The 16549-nt window shown below is 35.2% G+C and overlaps 2 pseudogenes; both read left to right on the top strand.

The window, feature by feature from the left end:
- Positions 1 to 6118: 6118 nt before the first annotated feature.
- LOC146884124 (uncharacterized) lies at positions 6119 to 8506 on the top strand (annotated as a pseudogene).
- Positions 8507 to 8798: 292 nt separating this feature from the next.
- LOC114194817 (uncharacterized) lies at positions 8799 to 11815 on the top strand (annotated as a pseudogene).
- The last annotated feature ends 4734 nt before the right edge of the window (positions 11816 to 16549 follow it).

Genomic DNA, 16549 nt, shown 5'->3' with positions numbered 1-16549 from the left:
CTTTGCTAACGACCTCCAACACATCCCCAAAGAGGACCAATGGACACTATACGTTTATGGTTCCTCCAATCCAAGAGGCGCATGTGCTGGTATAGTCTGTTGGCAAAAGCAATACAAGTAATACAAGTCTAAATGCTGAAGCAAGATTTTGATGATGATAAAAGAAGCCTGAAAGCCATCTGGAAGTCAATATGAAGACCATGTGTTGTTATGTTTAAAGCTATCTTGTAAAATGTAATTAGATTAGTTAGAATCAGTATTGTACAAGAAAATTCTGGTATTTCTCGAAAAATCAAAGTGATAATCGATTATCACTTAGAATAATCGATTATCCTGAGCTGAACCAATTTTTTCAAGAAAGCACTGGAATAATCGATTATCACCTCTAATAATCGATTATCTGCTCAAAAATTTGTTTTTCATAAACCACACTGGAATAATCGATTATCACTAGTGATAATCGATTATCCTGGTCAGTTGGGCGCGACTGTTCAGCTTTTTGACCTAATTTCTGGAACCTCTATTTAAGGAACCTCAGAGTTACTTCTCACTTACCTTTTTGAGAAGCTAGAGTGCTAGTGTTGTGATTGCAAGAGAGTTCTCTGAGTGTTCTCAATAAAAGCTTTGAAAAACCTAGTGTGGGTAGAGCGATAACTTTTCCTGAGAGGTGTTCTAGGAGATTGAGTGCTGCTGCTGTTGCTAGGAAAGCTAAGGTCAAGGTTCTCTGTGTGATTCAGAGAAAGGTGTTCATCTCTAGTGTGATTTAAGAGAAGTGTTTTCTTTCCTTACACTCTTAATATCTGATTGTAAATCTGTTACTTATTAGTGATTTAGTTAATCTCGTTTTTGAGAGATTAACAACTAGACGTAAGGTCTTTTGATCCGAACCAGTATAAATATTTGTGTTCAATCTTCTTCTCTATCTCTTTATTTCATCTATTATTGTGTTTAAAGAAATTACTTATTGATCCAATTGATAAATTTTGGAAAAATTTAAAATATTAATTTTATTTCTTAAAAACCAATTCACCCCCTCTTGGTTTTGTCCGCACACTCAAACATTTCGCTGCGCGATACCAACATCGTCCTTGAAGGCCCCAATCACATCCTCATCGAAAATCCCTACACTTCGCCTTCAAAACCTTCAACAACCAGGCCGAGTACGAAGCCATCCTCGCTGGCCTATCACTAGCGCACGAAGTTGGAGTATGCTCGCCAATATGCAAAACAGATTCCAAGCTCACTGTTGGCTACCTTAATTATGAGTTTCAAATTAAAGATGCAACTCTCCTCCAATACTATCACCTAGTCCACAACATCATGCAATCTGGTTTTGATAGGGTACACATCCAACACATCCTAAGAGGAGAGAATGTACGAGTAGACATCTTGTCCAAACTAGCACTACAAAAAATCTTGAAAATTATGGCATTTTAAATATGGCGGTTATTTAAAACAGCCACTTTTTACAACATAATATGACATTTTTCGAACTACCATATTTTACCTATGATATACGACGGTTTTATCTGTCATTTATTAATAGTGGAAAACTGTCATATTTTATATGTAAAATATGTCAATTTTAACTGCCATATTTTAATAAATCCCATCATAAACATTTTCCTGTTCGAATTAATTAGATTAGTGAATATTGACTATATTGAAGCCTTCGAGCAAATCAGTTTGCACATTGACTGTATTGAAGCCTTCGAGCACACTGCACATAGATTTGAAGCCTTCGAAACCATTTCCCTCGCAGATCTGAAAGGTTGTCGTCGCCTTTCGCTCTTCAATTTCTGGAGCTCACTGTTCGGTTCATTTTGCAGAATATTGTTCGTTTTTGGAGCTCACATTTTCGTTCGTGGTCGCGACGCCATAACCTTTTTCATTCTTCAATTTCTGATGTTCGTTCGTTCGGCTCGTTTGTGAAGCTCGTCGTTAACACTGTTCTATGCGGGAAGTTGTTGGTCTTAGGTTTTGGTAAGTTTAGCAAAATAAATGGTGATTTAAGGTTCTGAGTTTTGAATTTCTCGTTGTTCACTTTACCAATTTCTCATTGTTCTAGTGTTGGGTTAATTTGCTCATTGAGATTTCAGGTTAGATGTTAGTTTTGATCTCATTATTGTTCTGGATTAGAACCATTGTTTTATTTCTTAAGCGTATTTTTGTGCGAGAGAGACCTCTTCTGATCCAAACCTTTTTGTTTCCAATTTCAATCCAATTCGAAGGGGATCTGTGTTTGGTGTTGTTGATGTAATGCAGGTGGGAAGCTCGTTTATCAGAGCACCAAGAAGAGGGCTAGCAGACTCAAGTGCCCCGTTACTGGCAAGAGGATTCAGGGGGTGTGCTTTTTGTTACCTTTTCAATTCCTTCTTTTTCATTGTGGTGTGTAGTTTCAGTGTTTTGTTATTGGCTTATTTTGTTCATCATCTGCACCTGTGCTTGCAACTGCTTCAAATATTCTATCACCTCATCCAACATTGAAGCTTTATCAGTCTGCATAAGTTAAACAAAATCCAAGTCTATATATGTTTATGTAAACCATAATACGTAATATGGAATTCCATAGCAAGCCACGCAAAAGCAGTTAACTATATGATGAATCTATTACTCAACTAGCTAATATTGCTTAATTCTGTTAATTAATTAATCCATAAATATGATGTACTCAACATTGCATGTTTCTTTGCTTTCCCTTGTCTATATATGATATGGTTAAGTGTGGGTTCTTTTTCTTTGTCTTTCTCCCTCATCTTTGCCTTTGATTTGTATGTTTTTGGTGGAAAATGTTTGTTGTTTTAGTGTTTATTGTATAATTGACATGAGGGCCTACCACTGGAAAGGGTTTCCTGTGGAAGTAGTTGGGTGCCTCTTCACTAAATAGCCTCCTGTCAGAGCATGAAAACAAGTAAAATTTTTTAGTGTATCAGGTGTAGCTATATGTAGTGTAAAACTAACTAAATTGATGACATCACATGTTAAGAAATTTTTTGCAGTTTACAAGTTTTGGTATTTTACCAATAATGGGTGGACCATTTGTAAAGGGACAAAGGTAGTAGAATATTGTGTAAATAATTTGAACATTTAAATTTTACTTGAAATGTATGATCAATGACATGAAAGTAGATACCTTATCTACAAGGACGGTACCATAAATAAGAAAAGTCAAGAATAAACAAACAAAAACATATCATATATATTAAAATGTAAGTACGTGCATATAGAGGTCAAAATAATAGATCTAAGAGCTCAAAGTCAAGTTAAAATAATAAAAATTAATATTAATAATAACAATAATATTATGTACATGACTTTTAGAAGAAAAAAAAAATCTTGAGAGAGGTAGGGCCATGTTAATTAACTCCCTTTGTGTGTCCATGACTGCCTATCATTTAGGCCTTGGATTAAAATCAAAGACAAGTTACAAATTAAAATTAAAGTGTAGTTTACGTGAAATTGATAGAATTAATCTATTTAATTACTAGGAAGAATCAGAGAACATGGAAAGCAAAAACATGAGAGAGATCCAGTGTGAAATGGTATTTATAGTGGCTATTGAATCCTCAGGGAACCGTTACTTGAACTCTACGAAAGTGAAAATGGCAAAGAAATATGTTATATTAGTATATAGTATATAGCATCTATTTCTCTCACAGATTTGGGACCAGTAGATACTAAATAATTGGCTCAGATACCACATACACAATATCACGATTTCGATGAAAAAAAAAGTTGAAACAAACAATATCATGATTATTATATTTAAGTATATCTATAAGCATTGCATTATTAGGTGTTTTTTGTATTATAGAAGAATGTTATGTTTCTTGTGTTTTTGATTAAATTTAACCTTTTAGCTTTGAATTCTAAATTTTGCCTGATAATTGCAGATTCCACATTTGAGGCTTGCGGAATACAAGAGGTCAAGGCTACCTAGAAACCGTAGGAGTATAAATCGTGCATATGGAGGAGTTTTTGCTGGAATTGCTGTCAGGGAGAGGTTTGTCTTCACTTTTAACAGCTAGTTATATTTATAATAACTTTTTTCATTTATTACCTAGAAAGTATTTCATTGCAAGTTGAGGAGTCTCATTAAATATTATAAGTTCTTTTACCTTAAATAATTAAGAATCAAATGTTATAATTGACTAAAAAAAGAAAATGGTGTAAAGAAAATAAATTAGTTTTTCTTTACTGTTAGAAAATGGTGTAAAGAAAATAAATTAGTTTTTCTTTTTTATTACCTTGGGAACATTTACAACCGGGTAGAATTAAATTTTTCAATAGTGGGCCTATTTCTTTATTATAATGTGAATTTATAACGTGTGTAGTTTACATCAATATGATAAAGATGGTTTGGATTAAATTCTTATGAATTGTTTGACATGGAATGACAAAGGGGAGGGGACTCATTATTTTTTGCTTTCGAAAGTGATTAATACTAATTGACACAGGCACAAGATTATTTCACAAATTCTTCCTAAAGCTAACTACAAATTAATTTCATCTAATAATTTTATCTAACTGCCAAAAAACTTAATGCATCCTTATTTTTTCATTTAACTTTTGTTTTTTATTATTGCAATAATTTTTTAGTTATTATTAATATGTATAATTTACTTCTCTTTTATAGGCTTAATCTCATAACATTAAACCATTTATTGGATCAAAGATAGTTATCGAGGTAATTTATCACTCTCTATCTTACTCTATTAGTTAAATATTCTTATGTTCTTCGTGTTTTGGATTAAAATATTTTTTTCAAAATAATTGGTAATATAATTAGATAGTCAGCACACTCAAAATTTCTCTCTCTCTCTCTCTATTATTGGCCTTCAACCAATATTTGTTATATAATTAAATTTTGTTTTTGTATTTTTTTGTGTAGTCATGCCAATAGATAAATCGTGGATTTCTAAACCACGAAACACCATTGAATATGTAAAAGGATTGAACGTCTTTTTGGATTTTGCTTTTGAACATGGTAATGGTCTTGTCATCAAGTGTCCATGTTCAAAGTGTGGTTTTAAAAAATGGCGAACTAGGGATGTTGTTCAAGAACGCTTAACATGTAGAGCTTTTCCTGAAAACTACAAAAAATGGTATTTTCATGGTGAAGGATCAAGTGTAAGCGAACCTTTGGCTGCTACAAGTGCAAATGTGATTGAAGATATTTTAGAATCTCGAAATCCAATGGAAGATATGTTGAATGATGCCTTTAGGTTTGTGGGGGCATGATGTTAATGATTTTGACGAGGCTATTGAAGATGATGATGTGCAAAATAATATGGTGTGTGATGAAGGAAATACAAACTTTGATGCTCTTTTGAAGGACAATAACCAACCATTATATGAAAGTTGTACAAAGTATTCGAAACTATCATTCATGCTAAAGTTGTATCATATTAAGTGCATGTGTAAAATGAGTGACAAGGCAATGACAATGATTCTAGACTTGCTAAAGGATGCATTTGAACATGCTAAGTTTCCTAACTCCTTGTATGAGGCTAAGAATGTTATTACCAAACTTGGTCTTAATTATGTTAAAATACCAGCTTGCCCAAAAGATTGCATGCTATATTGGGGTGAAGAGAATGAAGGCTTAGAAGAATGTAAAAGGTGCAAGACATCTAAATGGAAAGATAAAAATAAGAAGCAATATGCAAAGATCTTGCGTTACTTTCCATTAAAGTCGAGATTGCAAAGATTGTTTATGTGTTCTAAGACAACTGATTCAATGACATGGCATGCATCCAAAAATAACCAAGACGGATTAATGAGGCATCCTAGAGATTCTGAGGCTTGGAAAACATTTGATCTATTGCATCCAGAATTTGTAAATGATCCTCGGAATGTACGATTAGGATTAGCTACTGATGGTTTCAATCCTTTTGGGAACATGAGTACAAGTCATAGTATATGGCCAGTGGTCCTCATACCATACAATCGCCCTCCTTGGGAGTGTATGAAGCAAACCTCCTTTATCCTCTCTATAATAATTCCTAGTAAACAAATGGCAGGGAATGACATTGATGTCTACTTAGAACCACTAATCAAAGAATTGAAGGAATTATGGTATGATGGAGTGCAAACATTTGACTATTCGAAAAAAGAAATGTTTACACTACGAACGACTTTGATGTGGACAATTAGTGACTTCCCTGGACTAGGAAATTTATCTGGATGGAACACATACTGGTCTTGCTTGCCCTACTTGTAACTTTGATACAAACTCATGTTGGTTGTACAGAGGCAAATTTAGTTTTATGGGACACCGTCGATTTTTACCAAAAGACCATAGATTTAGGTTGAGTCAAACTCTTTTCAATGGAAGTACTGAATTAAGGGATGCACCAAGTTCTTTGTCAAGGTCAGACATATTTAAACAAGTTGAGGGTGTGAATGTTACATTTGGGAAACCATTAGAAACTACAAATGCAAGTAAGAGGGCTCGAGGAAACAATGTTGATGTTGTTGGACCAGATCAATGGAGAAAGAGAAGTATATTTTTTGACCTTCCTTATTGGGAGACCAATTTGTTACGCCATTGTCTAGATGTCATGCATATTGAGAAGAATGTATGTGACAATGTTTTGTACACTTTACTTAATGATCCTAAGAAATCAAAAGATAATATTAAAGCTCGAAAGGTTCTTAAAGAAATGGGTATAAGGAAGGAACTTTGGGCATATGATAAAGGAAGATTTAGGCCAACTTTGTTTTCATTGTTAAAAGAAAAGAAAAAAACATTTTTGCAAACATTGAAAAATGTTAAAATGCCAGATGGATACTCAAGTAACATTTCAAGGTGTATTGACATGAAAAATGGAAAGATCTTTGGCCTAAAAAGTCATGATTGTCATATTCTTATGAAACAATTACTACCTATTGCGATACGTAATGTTTTACCAAACAATGTGACTGTAGTGATAGTAGAGCTATGTTTCTTTTTTCGACAATTATGTGGTAAATCTTTAAGTCAATTAGATCTTGATAAGCTTGAGTCTCGCATGATTCAAACTCTTTGCCACTTGGAAATGTTATTCCCTTCTACATTTTTTACAATCATGGTTCATTTAACTTGTCACCTAGCTGGTGAGGCAAAACTTTGAGGTCCGGTCCATTATCGTTGGATGTATCCCATTGAAAGGTAATTGTGGCTGGCACACCTTTCTATTTTTAATAAGTGTAAAGCTTGTTTATCCTAATTGTGATAACATTTTATAGGTATTTGGGGCACTTGAAATCCTATGTTCGAAACAAGGCACAACCCGAAGGTTCTATTGCTGAAAGATATCTAGCTGAAGATGTTTTAACTTTTTGCTCTCACTATATGGAAGGGATGGAGACAAGAATTAATAGACCTTCACGTGTGGATGATTATTGTAATACAAATTTTCCTCAATTAAGTACCCTATTTCCACCAATTGGTCGAGTAGTAAGTGCCTTTTCAACTTTTGAGCTATCAACCATTGAAAAAACTCAGGCACATCGATATGTGTTATTTAATTGCCCTGAAGTTAAGCCTGATATTGAGTGAGTATTAACATAAACCATACCTCTAATTATTGGGACAATGTGTTTTTTTATATTGTATTATTATTAACATGTTGACATGCTATGTTAAGGAATTTAAAGATTATTTACGAAGGCGGTTTAGAGGGGGAAGAATTTCAAATATGACATAGAAAAGATTGTTAATAAGGATTTCATAAACTGGTTTCCTCAAAGGGTATGAAAAATATGATTTTGAAAATTTTAAATTAATGCTTTGAAAATATGTTGACGTATTTGATAATTATTTTTTTAGATTCAAAACCCAAATATTTCAAGTTCAGTGTCAGATGATCTCAAATATCTAGCTCAAGGTCCAACACCACATGCTAGAAGATTTACTGCCTTCAATGTAAATGGATTCAAATTTAGAACTGAAAGCCGATAAACAGGGAAGAAAACCCAAAATAGTGGAGTTTTCTTAACTTCTTCAACATCATGTGTTGCAAGCAGTGCAGACGATAACATTAGGCAAGCGAATTTGGCCTATTATGGAAAATTAGAAGATATAATTGAGTTAAATTACTATGGTCATTTTAAAGTGACTTTATTCAAATGCAAGTGGGCTGACACCACAAAAGATAGGAGGTTTAAAAAGGATCCGTGGGGTTTCAATTGTATTAATTTTTCATGATTAATTCACATTGGAAACCGTGAGCAGAATGATCCCTACATTGAAGCTTCACAAGCTGAAATGGTGTACTTTGTCAACGATGAGGTGAATAAGGATTGGACAATTGTTGTCCATTTGAAACCAAGAGACGTTTATGATATGGGAGAAAGAGATATCGATGTGTGTGAAGTTGAAGCGTGTCTGCAACAAGACTTAAATCATTTTTTCACTGATTCTGAACAATTGGCACTATTTAGGGATGATAAAGATGATGAATTGTTAAATGGGGACAACAATAATAATGAACTTGATGAAAATTATTCAATGTCAGAGTAATATATAATGGAAATAGTTTGAATACTTCAGCATCATTTTCGACTTGTTTCTACAACGTAGAACAGTGAAATATAATTTCAAATGGCATTTGATCTCATATTTAACCATTTTTTCTAAAAGCATTGGTTTGATGTTTTTACTTGGAGTTTTCATAACATGAAGCTTGTTTCATTTTTATTTGCAGATATGCCTAGACCAAAAAGGATTAAGAACTTGCTTAAGTTAGTTCTTGGAACCTCCAAAGATCAACATATTACATCTAGTTCACAACATTCTGTGTTACAAGCTACCCATGAGCAACCAATACATGAACCTGTACAGCCAAGACAACAACCTGCACAACCAATTCATGAACCTGCACAGCCAAGACAACAACTTGCACAGTCAAGACAACAACCTGCATAACCAAGACAACAACCTACACAAGTAACTTCTCAACCTACACAGCCAAATTCTGAAACTGCACAACCAAGAAAGAAACATGCACAACCAACTTCTCAAGCTTCATTGCCACTAACTCAATTTGGACAGCCAAGAAAGCAACCTAGACAACCAAGACAACAACCTGGACAACCAAGAAAGCTACCTACACAACTAAGAACTCAATATACTCAACCAACTGAACCTACACATCCAACTTTTGAACCAATACAACAAACTTCTGAATCTTCACATGCAACTTCAAAATCTACATAACCAACATTTGAATCTGCACAATCAACATCTCAACATGTAGAACCAAATTCTCAATCTGCTCAACCCACTAATGAATCTGAAGAGGAAAGAATGGGACCAAAAAGAGGAAGACAGTCAAACCACTATTGGGCTGTTGATGCTATAGGTAAGGAATATGTAATTTTAATATTGTATTTTCCTCTTCATTTCTAATTCATGGATTTAATTTTTTTAGACGAGGATGAAGGTACACAAAATCTCGAGCTCAAGGTTAAAGATATTCATAACTTGCTTAATGGATTATGTGTGTTGGTGAACTATGACGATAAATATCAACCAATTGGAGAAGCATCTGCCTTACTTGCTGGAGTTTGTGGCCAACTAGCTCAAAATCACATTTTCTTTCCTATAAGTTTTGAAATATGGACAACTATGCCAAATACTTACAAAGATAAAGTGTGGGAGAGTACATTAAAGGTAATTTGACCTACATGTTGACATCTCTAGTATTAATTTATTTATAGAAAAGTGTGGACTAACTTTTGTATTATTTCAAGGCTCAATTTTGTTTCAAGGTAAATGAAGAATTGGCAAAAAGAGATGTCATGTGTAGAATTGGAAAACTATGGAGGGAGTACAAATGTAAGCTTTGGAATGAATTTTATGATCCACTTCTTAGTAGAAATGACCTCATCAAGAATGTGCCAGAAGGTCATAACATGGATCAATGGGCTATTTTTATTGATTATCGTCTCAAGCCTTCCATAATGGTACAAACTGATTAATTATAATATTTTCAATAAGTTTGAGTTTAAATTTGCAAAAATTGATTTCCTTTTCATTTTGTAGAATATGTGTAATAGAAACAAAGATATAAGGAAAAGACAAACAATTCCTGACACTGGTGGTGGTATGTCTTTGTCAAGAAGAAGGGATAATTTGGTATCTTTTTACTGATATATATGTTGTTCTCAGTTATAATATATTCTGATTTTTTTACTTACAATATGTTTTTTTTTAACATAGAAAAATGAGACTGGTAAGAATATTGGGCGAGTTGAAATGTGGAAAATAACACATAAGAGAAAAAATGGCACCTATGTGAATGATGAGGCCATGGAGATTGGGGTAACTTTATTCCTTCTTATTTCTCAACATCATGTGTTTTTATTTTATTATTTATTATATTAAAATCTGAGCACAATGGGTATGAATACTATAGGGAAGTTATTATTTATTAGCTTTGCTTAGTAAGCTATTGAGTTATTTATTGTAAGCATGGTCAGTAATATACGGAGAAAAATTGAAAACTGTCACACACCAAATGAGGCGATGGAAGCCATTATGGTTAGTGTTGAAATAAGGGGCATATAAACTCTCTTGTACACACTGCTGCCATTGTTTGGATTATGAGTCGTAACATTTGTATTGAAAGATGCATTAAACATTTCCAAAAGATAACCTTTTAAAGTATCTCTCATGGAACAAAGCCTTTTATTGAATAGCACAATAAACCAAAATATCAAAGAAAGCACTACATGACTAAATTAGATTGATTTACATTTGATAGCCATAATATTGGCTCGGTTAAGTTGTGTTCCCTATCCTAAAAGATTGTAATTTACACATCAAATATGGAGAAAAATTCCAACCCATGTGTGTTTTAAATTTTAATTAATATATTCATTATTTGATTCATTTATTTGATATGACTTGGTAATCTAGAATTTTACTTAGATCTTCATTTTCAATATCAATTTAGTAGAAAATCATGATTCATGACATATCAACTAGAGTATTATTAAAACAGAGAAATAATTACATAACAAATAGTTTAATGGAGTCCATGAGGTCAACACTGATGCATAGATAAACTAAACATGTAATGCAATTGTAGCCTTATAGAAAGATAAAATATATCCTACTTTAAGCCAAATAATTTGATCATGTCATGCGAAGTTTCTATTTGTAAGTTGTTATATTATATATCATTGTATTGTTAAATTTCTGTTTGTAAAATGTCCCTAGTACTAAGTACTAATCTGCAACATACCAATAAACTTACCTTAATGTTAAATCTAGCCTGAACTACAATTCCATTTTTTGTAGGAAAAAATTGATGATTTGATGATGCAAAATTCAGAAACTGCATTAGATATATCTCCATATGATCCGATTGGTATTATATTTGGAAAAGAGCATGCAGGTCAAGTTAGAGGATTCTCACATGGAGCTTGTCCTACCCTTGCTTTTAAAAAGTCTACTACAAGATTAAGTGGTATGAATTTTGCTTCATCTAGTGGAACTTCTCCAAATACAAATGACAAGTTTGTGAGGATATAAAATGAGCTTGAAACTATGAAAATCCAAATGTAAGCATTACTTGCCTACATTGCTTCTAAAGAAGATGTTCCAGAATACCTAGCTTCTATTGCTGCAAGTTTTCCACGTACCTTAGTTAATGAGGTGTAATTTACTTAAGTAAATGACTTAAAGTTGTTTTATTTCTTTCTTAAGTTATTTCAATAAAACATTACTTATATGTTTTATTTGTTGCAGGTACCAGATATTGGAAGCAGTGTGCCAGCTGCAAATGACAATGTAGGATCAAGTGCAGCAAGCAAGACAAATTGATATTTTGATGTTGATAATGTCTTGATATGTGTATTGTCTTTATTTTGGATATTGACATATGTATTGTCTTTTTTTTTTGGATATTGACATGGATAAGTAATTGTGTTCAAATGATGAAAATACTTTGTTATCTAAAATCATCTATAAAATTAATTTTGACTAATTTTTTGTGTACTTTTATAAGTTTATATTTTTGTATTTATTATTGAACAGGCTTATTATATTATGAAATCATAAATGTATGTCAATAATTATAAATAATATATTATTTTTAGATTATGATAGTTGAAAATATCATAATATAATGAAATAATGGCATTTTAGGCACCACAATTTACATTGAGACTGTGCTTTCAATGAGCTAATTGCGACAGTTTTAAATGCCGTTATTTATGTCTACAAAATGCCATTTTATACAATGCATCATATGGCGGTTGCTACGGCAGTTCATTACAAACCGCCACAATTTACTTTGTGGCGATAACATGTACGACGATTTTTGGAACCACCACTAGCGTAAATTATGGTGGTTCAAAATGCCGTATGTAACAAAAAAAAAATCATCGTAACTTACATCATTTTTTGTAGTGTAGCAAGTACTAAACTTAAAGGAAGGCATAAATCCCTCCCGCAACAGATGTTATTTGCACCATCAACAACAAACATCTACCTCAACCTGGGCCACACTAACAATTGGACAACTCCCTACATACAATACCTCAAAACCGGAAACCCTCCACCCAACACCGACAAGGGATGGCTGGTAAAAGCAGCACGAAACACAATGATAGGTTACGAGTTATACAAACGTGGATATGAACAACCCTTGCTTAAATGTGTCACAAAGGAGCAAGTTGAATATATACTTAGAGAAATACATGAAGGAATATGGGGCTACCATTCAGGTGCGTGGACCATGACTACCAGAATACTTAGAGTCGGCTACTTCTGGCCAACCATGGAGGCGGACTGTCAAGCCTTCGTCAAGAAATGCATACCATGTCAGAAACATGGCAATCTCATTCATCAAAAACAAGAACAATTGCACTCCATACTCTCCATGTGGCCATTCGCAAAATGGGTAATGAACATCTTGAGACCATTCACCCTAGGGAAAGGACAAGTGAAATTCCTCATAGTTGGCATTGACTATTTCACGAAATGGATGGAGGCTAAGCCAAGCCATTGGCCACAATCACCAACAAGTCCAACAATTTGTATGGAAGGACATCATATGCTGTAATGGAGTCCTACACACTATCATAACTGACAATGGCCTGCAATTCATAGATAAGGAACTCGTCAAATTCTACACCGGATTAGGAATCAAACACATCACCAACTCAGTGGAACACCCACAAATCAATGGACAAGTTGAGGCCGCCAAAAAGGTCATACTGGTCGAGTTGCGAAAAAGATTAGATGTCGCAAAAGGTCGATGGCCACAGGATTTGTTGGAAGTATTATGGGCCTATAGATGCACCCCTCAATTTATCACCAACGAATCCCCCTTCAGCTTGTTCTACAGGGCGAAAGCAATGATACCAGTCGAGATTAGAGAACCTTCCTTACACTGGCAAGTATACGACCACAACCAGAACCAACAGAACCTATGCACCCACCTATACCTGTTAACTAAGTTACGAGTAAAAGCATAAATCCAGAGTATAACGGTAAAACCGAGGGCAGCCAAAAAATACAACTCAAACATATGTCCACGAACGTTCATCAAAGGGGGCCTAGTTTGGAGAATGGCCAGTAGTGCAAGAAAGAAGGATGGCAAGTTCTCAGCCAATTGAGATGGTTCATATCGAATACGAGAGGATGCAGGAGGAGGCGCCTACAAGCTCGAGCAACTATCAAGAGAAGAGATACCGAACACGTGGAATGTATCTCACTTAAAGTTCTACTTTAGTTAAATTCTGACAATGTAATGAACACAGTTTGTAACACTAGCTGTACTCTTTTTCCTCACCTTGCATTTTTTTCCCTAAGGAGGGTTTTGGCCAAGGAGTTTTTAACCAGGCACCCAAACTTCATGAATAAAAGCAAAGGGTTTTTCTTCCACTCAACAGATTTGCAGATTACTTCTTAAGTTCCCCACCACTTACCAAAGTAAGCGACTTGGGTCGAACACAACTTATTAAGTTTCTTTCTTAAGTTCCCCACCACTTACCAAAGTAAGCGGCCTAGGTCGAACATCAATTATTAAGTTTATTTCTTTAAGTTCCCCACCACTTACCAAAGTAAGCGGCTTAGGTCAAACATCAATTATTAAGCTTCTTTATTAAGTTTTCCACCACTTACCAAAGTAAGCGGCCTGGGTCGAACATCAATTATTAAGTTTATTTCTTTAAGTTCCCCACCACTTACCAAAGTAAGCGGTTTGGGTCAAACATCAATTATTAAGTTTCTTTCTTAAGTTTCCCACTACTTACCAAAGTAAGTGGCCTGGGTCGAACACCAATTCTTAAAATTATTTCTTAGGTTCCCCATCACTTACCAAAGTAAACGGCCTAGGTCAAACACAGCTTGTCATGTTTATTTCTTAAAACTCCCCCATCGCTTACTAAAGTAAGCGACCCTGGGTCGAATATCAATATTATTGCGTTGTTTTCTAAAAAATTGTTAAGTGATTTTCTAAATTCCCCACCACTTACCCAAGTAGGCAGCCTGGGTCGAACATCAACGTTTTTTACGTCATTTTCTCAAATTCTTGATTATTTTCTAAAAACTTTCCCACCAATTAATGAAGTACACGGTCTATGACGCCAATATCAAACAGTTGTAACAAGTCCAAATCAACATAATCATCAAACAACGCGTGCCTATAACACGAGCTAGTGGCATTATACAACGCGATAGGTACATAAAGCGCATTCATCCGACAAATATATATAAAGCATTCATCATATTAAAAGAACAAGAGAAAAATGTACGAATTATTACAAACTTAGGATGAAAAAAGAAAATCAAATATTCAGGTCCATAAATCCTAAGTCTATATCTAATCCATGTTCACTTCCACGGTCGTGGCCTCCTCAGGGTTCACATCGGGTTCATCCGCCACCTTTTCAGCTTCTTCCTTTGGGCTTGAGTCCATTTCGTTCACGAGTTGCCCATCAACCACATCTTTATTTACGTCAAACTTGGTGTCAGACACATCTATATCTTTGTGGAAGAAGGTAGCTTGCCTCAAACCCTTCTAGAAGCTTTTAATATGCTCCTGAATGACATGACCCTTCAGGTCTTCCAGTTCACTCTCAAGCCCATCATGTTTCTCTTTCAGTTCATTATAATCGGTCTTCAGGTCACTTATCTTTTCATTAAGCTTTTTCTCAAAATGTAGACATCTACCCTCCATGACCCCAACTGTTTCCTCTCCTCTAGCCACTCCTCCTTCTCCTTCTTCCAAGCCGCCTTCTTCTCTGTGTGCTTGTCGGCTTGGACCTTCACCTCCTCTTTAAGGTCCTCTACCTTGGACCAATTATCCTCCTTCAACTCTCTCTAATACAAGCTACCCACTCTGTGTCCCAAGATCAAGTCCTTACTGCTAAACTCTAGCATAGCCTTGACCATGGCATTGGGTTCCATGTTGTCGATAGAATTAACTAGAGACTTCGCCAGATTAATCTCAATATCATGCCGGACGATAGTCTCCGGCAACTCGATCAGCTTGACCTCAGGCTTCTTTCCACCAGAAGAGAATCTCGGCCCCAACATGGTAGCCCTCACCCTCTTAACATCTTTGCCACCACCCTGCTTGGCGGGCACCTCCGCCTTCCTCTTCGTACCTCTATGGATATGCACCTCCACCAGAGGATCTTGCAAGTTAGGAACCTCTGTGTTCCCAGCGCTTTTGGCTTTCGCAGCCTTCTCTTTCCGCAATGCCTGAAACAAATTCAAATTTTTCTTCCCCAATTGAGCCATATGACCTGTAGTAGCGGTAAACACCGGTTAGTTTCCTAAAAAACAACATAGCAGTTAAAACACAAAAAGATACCTTCTAAATCAACAATGGGATGCATGGATAAATAAACTCTAACTAAGCCCTTAGTGGGCATCTTCTCATTAAACTTCATCAAGGTCTCCACCACCTCCCTATCAACTACTGACAACTTCTCCCTTTTCATATCCTTATAACGTCGGGGGTTGTCGGTCCAACTGAATGGGAACTTCATACTCCCTTCGTCGTTATAAAAGTAGGAACATCTTGGCTCCTTTACTACCACTTTAAAGAAACCATCTTTAAAGTGCTTAAATGATTGAGTAAAAGCCTCCAATCTGCTTATTCCTAGCCGACTTATCAACAACATCCAAGTAGTTGGACTCTTGGGTCGAGTATCATAAAAATATAACAAAGATTGTGGAGACGGTTGCAAATACAATGACTGGCACAACACTCGGAAAGCCTGCAGATATGCCTAGCTTTTAGGATCCAGCTAGGTAGCGTCAACATTCAACAATCGTAATACCCTCATTGTGAAATCCTCAAAGGGCAACCTCACGTACATCTGCGTGAAGTGGCATATATACATGTAGAAAAACCCCTCTGAAGCTCCCTCCTGGTCGTGGCATATGCAGTCAATCGCGCACACCCTGTCTAAGGCCACAATATCCCGCCTAATATTCCTCTCTAAAACAGGTATGCAGTTTAGCCAATATTTTAGCAGCCGGGACTATCTGAACAAAGAATGCTAGGTTCTCACATCCTTGACCACCCAACCATATCTA

Source organism: Vigna unguiculata, chromosome 8 (assembly GCF_037176805.1).
Source record: "Vigna unguiculata cultivar grain cowpea cultivar isolate G323 ecotype 2 chromosome 8, ASM3717680v1, whole genome shotgun sequence".
Lineage (NCBI taxonomy): Eukaryota > Viridiplantae > Streptophyta > Magnoliopsida > Fabales > Fabaceae > Vigna > Vigna unguiculata.
The sequence above is the reverse complement of the archived record's forward strand: the minus strand, read 5'-3'. Positions and strand labels throughout refer to the sequence as shown.